General features: G+C 32.5%; 1 long non-coding RNA gene across 3 annotated transcripts in view; it reads left to right on the forward strand.

Moving 5' to 3' along the window:
- LOC107992158 (uncharacterized) overlaps window positions 1–7,140 on the forward strand; it is a 7,756-nt gene extending 616 nt beyond the window's left edge. Inside the window, exons 1-4 of one of the 3 annotated variants that reach the window (XR_007820272.1) lie at window positions 1–826; window positions 2,537–2,578; window positions 4,532–4,587; window positions 6,808–7,140. The exon at window positions 1–826 is cut by the window's left edge and continues 612 nt beyond it. This is a non-coding gene — a long non-coding RNA (uncharacterized LOC107992158). Of the gene's footprint in view, window positions 827–2,536; window positions 2,758–4,531; window positions 4,588–6,807 lie in introns of those variants that run through there. The other 2 variants (XR_007820270.1, XR_007820271.1) reach the window with 2 other exon arrangements.
- The last annotated feature ends 5,374 nt before the right edge of the window (window positions 7,141–12,514 follow it).

Below are 12,514 nucleotides of genomic sequence, written 5' to 3' on the forward strand. Positions count from 1 at the left end.
TTCGTAAGAGTCGGCATATGGGGCGCAAAAAACAACGATCGACTGGTGCACAGTAGACTTTTCTTAATTGAATTGGAGATAATTATTTAGTGCATTGACAGATAGTTTGCCACCATACTCGTGCAATTGAGTATTGCTGAGTCCCCATCTTAAATTAACAATACCGGATTTTTTTCAGAATCATGATACATGAGAAGAATTTTAGTGTTCATATCTTACATTAATTTCTAGCTGTACTACCTTTTTGTCTATCTGTACTTGAGTGCTACTCAAGTGGGGTAATATTTCTAGTATTCCTTTTGGGAAATAGGTAGACTAATTTTGTCTACAGTCACTACAACAAATATGATTTTCATGCATTTATAGCAAATATGGTTATTTCAATGGGTTGGGCATGGAGAACTATATTGAATAATTTTGAGTTCGAAATTGTGAATTCCTTTCTCCATGTCATTTGCGCTACTGTTTCTGGTTTGCTCCATTTTAGGTTAACTTGCTACTGCTGTTGATCCCGCATATTACTTGTCTTCGCCTTATTTAGAAGCTTCTTAATTAAAACAATGAGGTTGATGTTCTTGTTGGCAATGTTCACATTATATGACACACAAGTTTGATCTCATGTTTGTATTAATGGTTGAACCAGAACACAAATGAGGACCTAATTGCCTATGTTATCGCATATCTTACTAGGTTTCATTGATAGTTTTCATATTTTGCTGTAAAGCTAAAATTCTGCTAACTGTTGGTGTTTGTTGAGCTGTGTTGCCTGCTGTTAGGGTGAGTGTGCAGTGACTACGATATGGAGTAGGTGCTACAGTTATAATAGGTAATCTCTACACATGTACTTTTTTTCTATTTGCCAAATTGTACCGTATTTGATCAATGTTTACTTCAGTTTCTACTATTGAGCCTTCCTAAGCAAAGCTCTTAAGTTAAATAGTAGTTTTTTTTTTAATATAAACTCTTAAGTTATTTTCTTTTACCTTTACATAACTAAGCAAAGCTCAATCTTGTTTCTTTACACTATATAACTTAAAGTTGCATAAAAACATTAAGATTTAATTCTCATTATTGATTTCATGTTTAAAATCGGCAATTCAATTGAGGTTTACTTCATGGTGGTGTTAGAATCTTGGGTATGGAGCTTCTACTGAGAGGTTAAATTACGTAAAATCTGGTGCTTTTTATTGTTTAATTAGAGGTTTCTTTATATATATACACTTTTTAGTCTAAGGGTGTTTTGGTGTTTTATTTTGACTAAGTTATATTATGCTGTTTTTCTTACGTTGAAAAATTTATAATAATACTAGTCATTTATGTCATTATTATTTATGTCAACTTTGCACCAACCGATTAAAAAGTTGTGTTAATCTGTTGTTGTTGCTCAAGTAGGTTGAACCATTTGATTATTTGAAAGTTGTTGCTCTAAAGTCTTGCAATTCAGACACTACAATTCCCTTAATTCATTCATTTATCTGCGGAAGATGGTTCATTTCCTCTTCCTTCATTTTTTGGAATACTAAAATGTGAGCGTTTAACAAATTCTTAAAATGGAGCTTCCCATTCAACTCAGTATTGGGTGTTAGTTTCCAGGTATGTATAGGTACTTTAGCCATTGATGGTAAGGATTTTTTTGGCTGGGGGATAGTGCTTCTTCTTCCATCTTTCCTCATCTCTATCACTTATCTTCATTGAGAAACTGCCTCGTCTTCCGTTTCTTAGTTTGGTTTGAGAACTCCGTGCCTTTCTCCTTTGTGTTCCGTCGTCATTTGTCCAATAGGAAACCATAGAGATTATCTCCCTTCTTTCTTTATTAGAAGTGTGCACTTGTCGGGTGGGGAGGAGGGGTGTTCGCATTTGGAGTATGAATCCTAGTGAAGGGTTTCCTTGTAAATCTTTCTTCAAATTGTTATTAAATTGCCTCCCCCATTGGGCAGTGTGTTCGATGTGATTTGGAGGATTAAGATTCCTAAGAAAGTCAAGTTGTTCATTTGTCTAGTCTTGTTTGGTTGTGTGAAAACTATTGATAGGCTTATTAGGAGAAGAACTTCGCTTTTCTGTCCTTTTGCTGTATTCTTTGTCCGAAGGCAAAGGAGGATGTGGGTCATTTCCTTTTGGACTACTGGTATTCGAGGATTTCATGGAGCTTCTTCCTGCAGGACTTTGATTTTAGATTTGTTGGGTAGATATGTGTCTGTGCGATGATCAAGGAGTTTCTCCTTCATTTGAGAAAGGCCTTCTTTTTGTGCTGTGTTAGAGTATGTGCGATTGTTTGGGATATTTAGGTTAGAAAGGACCAGGAACCTTGTGAAGTTTGATCTTTAGTGAAATATATAATTAAATGAGACGAATGTGAGGGAACTCCTTTTTTTATTTAAAAAAAACATTTGATGTCAATTACATTTAGGTAAAGCTAGGCCTTAGAGAAAAAATATGATTCAGGTAATTTTCAAAATGATTGAAATGTATTTTGTAGATTAAAGTTGTTTGAACTGGAGGTTATATTCATTCTTATACAAGAGTTTTATTTGTGCAGGTATGACTGATTCAACATGAGCATTAAAATTTATAGTTATGGGTAAGTTGTTCAATCTGAACTATTACATTGGAACCTGGCTAGCTAGGAGCTAGTTATAGGTGTTGTGGAATAGAAAAAGAAAAGCAAGATAGTTTGTTTTTGAGATAATCTTGCTACATTTTTTCATGCTTTTTTCTATAAATATTTATTCTAAGCAAGATAGTTTGTTTTTGAGATAATCTTGAATTAGTTTATGGCTTTTGATTGTGGATATTAAATTCTAGAAATGCTCATCAAGTAATCTGAGTGATTTCTTTTGTTTAATATCTGGACCAAAGGAAAACAAACTGAGTGATTTCTTTTATTACATAAAAACGAGATTAAAGCTCATAATAGTACAAGAGAGTTATACATTGAGCAAAAAAACCTAAGGATTAGTAGGCACACTCGGGCATATCGACTAGGTTGACACCCTCTGGTGGAACACCACCTTTTGGTATGAAAGGAAGTAACAACCTCTGTTTTAATCTCAACCAAACCTTGAATGCATCGTGTTCATCCTTCGACCGAGACCAATCTAATGTGGTTCCATCGAATCTGATTACAACAACGTTTACTCTCTCATAATCGATCGGTTCATATTTTTGGAAATTCCGTTTGATCTAAAAAATAAATGAATCGAACTTCTTGCCGCTAAACCTCTGTAACTCTACCTTCTTGAATTTGTGTCGATCACTTATATCTTCTTCAATTCCTATCTTCTTTGTTTGTTCTTCGCCCACCTTCTCTTCAGTTTGGATTTCCTTCCTTTGTTCTTCGGTCTCGATTCTTTCCATAGGTGTACTTCCTCCTTCAACTATACTCTTCATCATTGGTAGATTCATTGTGATTCTTTCACTCACTATCGATTTTTCTTTCACCATGGTTTCAATGCATTGTAACAACAATTGTTGATTTTTTTCGGCTTGAATTCTTAACAACTGCAGGTTCTTTGTTAAGGATCTCATATTTTCTTCAATTGCCGCAATTTTGCTTAATTCTTTCTTCATCCCAATCACTTCTTGTTCAAAGGCTTCCAGTTTTTCTTCAATTTGCGTTTGCTCCATTGTTGATTTCCTTCCCAAGATTCACCGCTCTGATACCAATTTGGTGGAACACCACCTTTTGGTATGAATTTCCTCTTCTATTTAGATTCTGATAAGGGGTACATTCTGGAATTGAGTGGACTCAATTCCTTTCTCTCTTCTGCCTTTCTCTCTTTCAAGAAATTACAGTAAATCTTCTTACAAAATTCTCATATCCTTCCTCCTGAATTCTATTAGTATTTATACTAATCTTGCCAGCCTCTAACTAACTCACATGTGACTGTTATTACAACTAATAAAACAAAATAATGTAACAAACTCCAGCTGGTATAACTAACTTTTCCTTCTGCTGTAAATAAATCTAATTGGGAGTATCACCCTCTTAGCCCACTCATCTATCCAAAATAAACAAGATAACGAGCATGATTAAAAGGGCCAAACGAACCGTCTTTATAACATAAGATTTAATACATGGAAACAAAGAGACAATCCTTGATAAAACAGAAAAACTATTGAATCTGTTGAGGGGTAATAAAAAAGCAAGATACGATCGATCAACACTGATTCATAATTAAGTTTAAGAGATAAAGGCGCTCAAATTTAGGTTGAACTCTGAAATGTTGTAGCTGTCAAAATTTTTAGAGGATGCACCGATGAAGCATTTTTGTGAGCAACCGAGTGATTGTGCTTGAAATGAGTGTTAGTTTGGAAGTGGTGTCCAAGTGTTAGTTTGGAAGTGCTGTTTTGTTTTAGATAGATGCATTGATGAATTTAACTAGGTGATTGTGCTTATTCCATGGGGGAAATAGGGTTAGTTTGGAACTGGTATTTCTCAAATCGTTGTTCATTTGGTTCTTGTTATTGATTTGTGCTCGTGTGATAATATTGACTTGTGTTTTTTTTCTATTGCCTTTCAACTTATTGGTAGATGTGCATCTGAAATATGTTGAAGCGAATTTCAACTTATACTTAGCACATTAATAGGTATGAATTGCAAGCTCAATTTTATATTATTTTAGATTTATCATATTCGACTAGGAGTCAACTTATTTATTATAGTTGATTTCCCATCAACTTTATGGAGGATAATGAGATACTTTTTATTATTATTATTATTATTATTATTATTATTATTATTATTATTACCTTTGCATAGCTTTTGTTTGGAGTTAGGGTCGTCACTCTTTGCAGGTGTTTATGTATCACTTCATTGTTCTAATTGTTCTTAAAAAAAATTACGTGAAGAGGTCCTTGAATTCATTTCCAATATCACCTTTGGTTGGGGTCTACTAAAACGAGTGTTCGGTGCATGTTTAATGCATTAAGTGTTTGATAGGTGTCCACAAGTGTCGAAGTGCTCAAGTGTTTGACTCGTGTTAAACTTGGACACGCTAGCCAAACTAAAGTGTCCCTGTTTCTTAGGTTTGATAGTGGTAATGGATGTTGACTGTAGGTTGTTCTTAATCCTCTTAAAAATTATAGGAAGAGATTTTTATTTTAATGATTCACCAACCTCTTTCTAGTCCATAGAATAAATGCATGAGTTGGAGCTTGACTAAGTAATCGATAAATTTGTATGCATGTTGGTGATTTATAGGATCTCTTGTTTGAATTGTTATGTGTATCTTGCAGTAATGATAGTCATTTTATATGTATAAGTGTATTGGTTTCGTATTCTGTGGCTATTCTGCAGTTATAGTAGCCACTTCTAGGATGTTTTACTTTTTCGTTTTGGAAGACCCTTCAACACCTTTTTGTTTAGTGAAATTTTAGAACTTATTTCGGTGCTTTAAATTAGTAAAAATATTTCAAATGATTTTCTTGGATGATTTATTGAAGTTAGTTATAAATAGGTTCATGTGTTGAATAAAAACTTAAAAATGGCTGAAAATTTTATAATGGTACAAAAATCATATGATGTTTGTGCCATATCATCAAATTGTGAGAAGTTAGGCGTTTTAGGGATTTTTTTGTACGGATGATCTCTTTCTAGGGGTTCAAATGCAATTTGGTCTAAAATTTAAATTAAACAGAACAATAACCGTTTGCTTATGTCAATTGTGTGTGAAAATATCATTTTATCACCTACTAAAAAGTTCAATAACCAAATGAAAGTCGTCTTGCCACGTTGTTTGAACTCCCTTGCCATATTCTACTGTCTCTATCGAATTTCCTTCACCTTTTGCGTTCAAAGATGTTGTGTGGCAAAACAAGAGAGATGGTGCGAAGATAGCATAGAAGTGGGGAGGGGAAAAATAGGGGCAAGAAATGGGTAGGAGAAGGAGATCTCATAGAAGTGGGGAGGAAGAATGAGGGAAAGAACATCGCATAGAAGTGGGGAGGGGAAACGTTCAAGCCATTTGTTTACCAAGGAAAAAATAGTGGAGAGGGAAAGAATCAAAAGCATGAAATTAGGGTTTTTTATGAGGGTAGTTAAGATATTTCACATCAAATTTGTCTTAAAACTCTTCTTTTAAAAAAGTAATCCAAAAAATTCCTGATATCTTGTCTCATTTTTTGCAATTTCCCCTTTCTTACACAATTATTTCATTTCTTTTTACATGTTGGTTGGCTATATAGCTAAAATGATCACACTATTATTTGCTCCCTTGGTACAAGAAAACTGTACTAAAATTTTAAATTGTCGATGGTTTAGTTTAATCTACTAGTATAAAAATGTGAGATGGTTTGTTAGTAATTATAGTTTTTTCGTAAAACATTTGAATTAAAACTATAGTGGTATTGATAAAAATAGTTTTTGCAAATTACAAATATTATCCTGATGTATGGTGGTAATTGCAATTAAATGTCTAAGACTTCAAAAGTAAAAGTTAAACGTTTTAAGTCGGATAAATGTAAAAATGAAAACCTTAAATAATTGAATTTATTTTACCTAGATTCTCTTTCCTACCCCTTTGGTTCCCTTGCTTCTCCATTGCTTGCCTTCAATCTCTCCCTTGGAATTTTTTTAAAAAAAGAAAAAATATTTTCAAATACAACCAAATGAATCAAAATATTACACTTTTACGTTTTATCAATGATAAATACAGATGGACAATTGCTAGTTTTATAATTTTAGATTCTATTTGTATCTGTCAATTTGATAGAATAAGTTATAAATGTTCCCACCAATTTTCAATAATTTTCCAAAAAGAAATGTAACCTAAAATTTTTAATTTCTTTAATTTTGGTTTTACTTTGCAGTGATTCTATCTAATACAACAAAATATATACAACAGCAAAGACAGTAGTAGCAAAATCCACCGCTGCCATTGGAGTTGTGGAAGTAGTGCTTTTAGTACCCTGTCAGCTATTCAAAATTGTTCTAGAGGCATGGGCATTTTATAATTAAGCCAACAAAAATGTTAGAAATAAGGAACAAAATGGAGATCAAAACGTCGATAAACTCTGTCCGTAATGAAGATCTGCTCCTACTACACTAAGTTATTTGCACTCCACCTGAATATACAACAAAATTTTAGTAAACTCTTGTGTAGGGAGCTGAATGAAACAATCAGAAAGTACAAGTTTCTCCTACATATTATTAGATAACCCAAAGCTTAAAAGCATAACATCTAACATTAGCTTTAAGTGTTCGATTCTTACATTTAACCACACCATTTTGTCTTGGGGGAATTCAGTACAACCATTTTATCACTACATTCACCCCTATATTAACCTATCTTTTGATCTAATTGATTTTTTACTTTTACTTTATATTTCAAAAACATATTACGTACTTCATCATTTGATTTTAAAAGACAAATTTTAATAAATCTAGAAAAATTACTGACAAAAACTGATACAGTAAATTTTATCACCTCTATTAGTATTCTACATCTAATAGGGAGGGAATTGAATTTTAGTAGAAGCGTGCTATTACTTCTTTTTTTATTTCTTGAAATAATTAAAAATACAATGACATACAAAATATGTTTTGTATGTCATAATTGTAGACCTAACTTATTTCTTCTTGACTTGCCAAATTAACCATAACCGGAATCAGAACCCTAGCTTTTCTAATCCTTTTATGACATATATATTATGACATAAAAAATATGTCGTACAAAAGATGTCATATATAAATCCAACTTAAAAGAACAAAAATCAAACTTCCACAATTTTACCAAAAATTTTTAGATCCAAGACCTAATTTTTAGATCCAAGACCTAAAAGTCATATCTCATTCATTTCTTAACCAAAATAAGTGTATTTTATACAAATATTTTCATTTTCAAGGGAAGGAATGAAATTCCCAAAGCGAAAGCGTATGAATGTCGTGCAAATAAAATTCAATTTGTAAAACCCAAAAATAACAATTCAAAGAAAAAACAAAACTCAAACCTAAACATGCTTCTATGGAGAAAGAAAAAAGTTAAAGAAATTAACCTTTGTAGAACCTTAAACAACTCTCCTTCCAAACTTTCAAAAACACCACAAAGCCTTCCTCGTTATTCTCAAGGAAAGAATCTAACAGAGAGGTGTGGAGCTTCTGTAATTTTGGTGAGAGAAAAGTTTGGGAGAGAATTTTTTTCTTTCTGGAACACTGAGAACCAAGTAAAGCGGAATGAAAAACAAATACCGTATATCTCAACCAACTTAAGAAAGATTGGAGAGAAGTTATCAAAATAACTCCCTCACTCTCTCTGCGCGTAAAATAACTCCCTTGGGAGTTATCTTATTAATTAAATATATATCAATAAAGTAAAATTAATATAAATTTAATTCATATTATATCTCATATAATATAAACTTTATATTATATCATATATATAATATAAGCAATGGTTTAAATCTCTCATATAATCTATAGTGCTAATATGAATCAAATCCATATTAATTTAACCTATAGTTTATTTATGAATCTTATCCATCATATTATTATTATTTGAATCATATTCAAATATTAACTTTACTCATCAAAACTTTATATTATAATGTGTTAAATGCATTATATTAATTGTATCATATACAATTTATTCCCTTTAATCAATTTGAACAATTCAAATTAAACCAAAATAAATTTGATTCTCATTTATCCTTATTAAGCTAACAAAGGGACCTTATGGACCTACAGATTGAAGCTCTAATGAAATGAGATTAATTAATTAAACTCTTTAATTAAATTAATCTCTATTCATTAACTATTAGTCATCTAAAGACTAATAGTTGCACTCTTCTTATTGTAGATATATTTTTGTGTCTATTAGATATAACCAATCAACAGTGCAATGACTCTTCACAAATTGCTCGTAAGTACAACTAGGTCAAAAATTACCGTTTTGCCCTTGTAATTATATCTAACTCCTTAAGTACCACTAATTCCTCTAATGAACAATAATTATAGTCCTACTATAATTGAACTCCTCTCAGGCCAAGAGAGGGTGTGGCGCCACATTGTTCAAGTCATGGAACCAGCCCTTAAGAGAGCAATTTCTCTACTTACTCTATCTATAGAGAAGGAGTGGATTCCTTCTTGTGTAGCTATGTTCCCAGCTCCCCATCCAGCCAAATCCCTAAAATGGTAGGCATATTGAGTCGACTACATAGGTCACTCTCACCCATGCAAATTAAAGGATCGCCTTCATAGGCAGGAGTTTACAACTCACTCAGGATTCAGGTTAAGTCACCTATAGTCATCCTGGTGAAATGTAGTCTCAATTAGTAACAGTGTTGATAAGAGAGACTATTCATTTCATGGTCCAGTCTTATACAAACTCTTTGTATAGAATAACCTCTCTCTAATGTCTCGACATGAATGATTAGGATCAAATCATTTGTAGCACTTTAGAACAATTGTAACAACTACAAAACATGCCGTATTCGTAGTGTCACCAAGATAAGGTATCCAACCTTATCCATTCACTACAGATCATTTAGGTTATCACTTAAACATGATCCACTTGTATGTCTCCACATATATGTTTATGTTACAGAAGATAACCTTGAATATTAGTTTATTGGTTTTGTGGATTAATGCAACTAAATGTCAAATAAAATAAAACACTTTATTTTATTAGATAAATAAAAAGTTTGTATAATATATACAATTACAAACTACAAGACCACGAGATTTAGGACATCAACCCCAACATCAAGTCCTCTTCAGCTTACTTAAGACCAAATTTCAAATAAATTTGCCTAGAAATTTTCCGAGATAGAAACTATTCCAAAATTGCGATTTCAGAAACCCTCTGCCTTCATCCTGACAATTAACCTATTTTCAGTCATATTTGGCTCAAATGATCTTCATAAAAGTGGTAGAAAATTGAATAAGCTTTTCAAACATATTAAATAGAACTTCAAGTTTCTCTTCTACACTTTGTACTAAAAAGATCAGAGATATCTCAGATTCGCGCATAGATACAGTAAGGTTTCTTCACCTTCAATTTTCATTAGTTTAACATCAAATTTAGCTCAAGCATGCTTCATAAATTTTATTAGACTTTGAGTTAGATTTCAGGGTCAACAAAGCTGTGGTGTGATTTAAACATGTCAAAAATGAGCTTTCAATTTGGGTTCTACCTATCTTCTTCGACCTAATTTTCCAAAATTACTTCTTCTTTCTCTCAGTTTCCAACTTGAGTTTTCTCTAAAATTGGATGAAAATGCCTCGGAGCAAAATTTGACGTTGTGGGTTTTAAATCCAAACAAAAGCCTTTGAAAACTCCCACTTTCTTACTTTTTCTCTTCCTTTCTTTTATATTTCTTTTTATTCCTTTTTTTTTTCTTTTTCATTTCTTCCTTTTTTCTTTACTTCTTTTATTTTCTTTTTGAAACGAGTATAAAAACAAACTCCTTTTGTGTTCTTTTTTTTTTTTTTTCAAATTGCTTAGCCATTGTTTCCTTTACAGGAAAGATATAATAACAATTCTAACCCAAACAATTAACTCCAATTCTAAGCTTTGCCTCCACCATTCTCAACACAAAAATCAACAATAAACTTTACTTTCTATGATAGAAAAGAATAAGGAGAATAAGAAAGTCTCAGGTTTACATAGACTCCGTCTATCTAAGATAGATAGTGATAATGTTCTATCACTTTCTAATGCCAAACTATTATAATTATTGTACATCAAGTTTCTTAAAGTTCTTAATTTCCATTATATGGTTGCACATAGATGAAGAAGATGAAGATGACTTGACAATTGGAACCAAAAATTTACAAACACCTAAAACACAATTGTTGGCCGATGTTTAAATCTTTTCCAAACTATATATCTATCACTATCTGTTTGGGATAGATAGTGGTCTATCATTGTCTAGGATAAACGGTGATAGTCATCTATTTCTTTCTATCTAGGACATATATAGATAGACCACTATCTGTGTCTATCTAGGACGTACAAAGCTAGTGGTCTATAACTGTCTATCTGGAATGCAAAAATGATAGTCCTCTATCATTTTCTTATCCCAAATTAATATACAAGTTTTAATAATCATTACTTTCCATTGTATGCTTGTAGACATAAAAGGTTGGAGTTTAAGACGATGAAAAAGCTGAAATAGAACAAGAAAAAAAGAAGGAATAAGTTGGAATACAAGAAGAAAAAGAAAAAGAAAAGGAAGAAGTTGTAATACAAGAAGATAGAACTTTACATTGCCTATTTGAGATAGAAAGTGATACAACTCTATCACTGTCTATCCATAAGTGGTAACCCTGCTTGGTTATCTTGGAGTAAGAATAACCCTACATGATGGGATACATGATAGGGTACACAATCGTTAACATGCTTCTCATTTGCTTAATAATAAATTTGTTGATGTGTTATTAAGGTTCTATGTCTACGACTATGCTACGCTATAAGACATGATCATCACATGCAATATGCTCTCTATGTCTCTAGGCGAGAATCGTACAATAAAAGGTACACATCCTTTCCACACATAACTACTATTGCGTGAGTATAAGTTTTCCTACCTCTTGTTCGAGTGTAAGCGAAGCGATAGGTTTCTTGGGTAAGTCAGGATCGAATACATTATTTCTATCAAACTTAGCTACAATGATTACTTCTCATTATAGGTGGTATAAATATCTATACAGTATAAAGTATAAGTGTGTGTGTATGTATTAATTCTACTATTTACACTAGAAATTCTGTATAAGGTGACATGGAATGGTGTGAATATGGAGAGTGAACTAACTTGTATTAAAGAATTATGAAGGAAGGTTTCCGCGTTGTAGGCGATTAAGCCATGTGGCGGTCCTTGATACGATAATTATCACTTAACCATCTTCTAATTAAGGTGAGCAACCTCTCAGTGCTTAAACATCACACTTGTTCTCCTTTCAGGATACAAATGATAAAGATAGATTAGATGATAGCTAACTAGATTTCCTTATTTATAAGAATCATATTGCCTCTCTTTTAAGGTGGACAACCTCTCGGTGTCAAGATACCACACTTATTCTCCTTTCAGGACAAAAATGATGGAGGTCAATCGCTAGAATGGAGTTTGTTTCCAAACATTTTTTGTGCACGTTTAGCTATGTCCTTGCTACTTACTCTCTCGAGCAGTTGGCCACAAGTGCTGGCCAAGCGATGGAGTCAAGCTCAGATAAACGCAATGAACCATCCAATATGATAGTTAAGATTTCAATTAAACTTATATAATGAATAGGCAGGTTCATAACCCTCCCAATTCATCGAGGTTACACAAATATTTTAGAAATCCCCAAAAAAAGGAACTATGCAACTTTCACGATTCCAACAACCCTTTGTTTTCAACCTGGAAATTAACTTACTTGTAATCAAATTTAGCTCAAATAATCTTCATAAAAGTTGTAGAAAATTGAACAAACTTTTCAACTATACCAAATAGAGCTTCTACCTCCTCTTCTACACTTTGGACTACTCGAAAAAACCAGAGGTTCTTCAGATTCATGTGTAGTAACAATAAGCTCTCTGTT

The sequence above is a fragment of the Cucumis melo genome, chromosome 4 (assembly GCF_025177605.1).
Source record: "Cucumis melo cultivar AY chromosome 4, USDA_Cmelo_AY_1.0, whole genome shotgun sequence".
Taxonomy (NCBI): Eukaryota; Viridiplantae; Streptophyta; class Magnoliopsida; order Cucurbitales; family Cucurbitaceae; genus Cucumis; species Cucumis melo.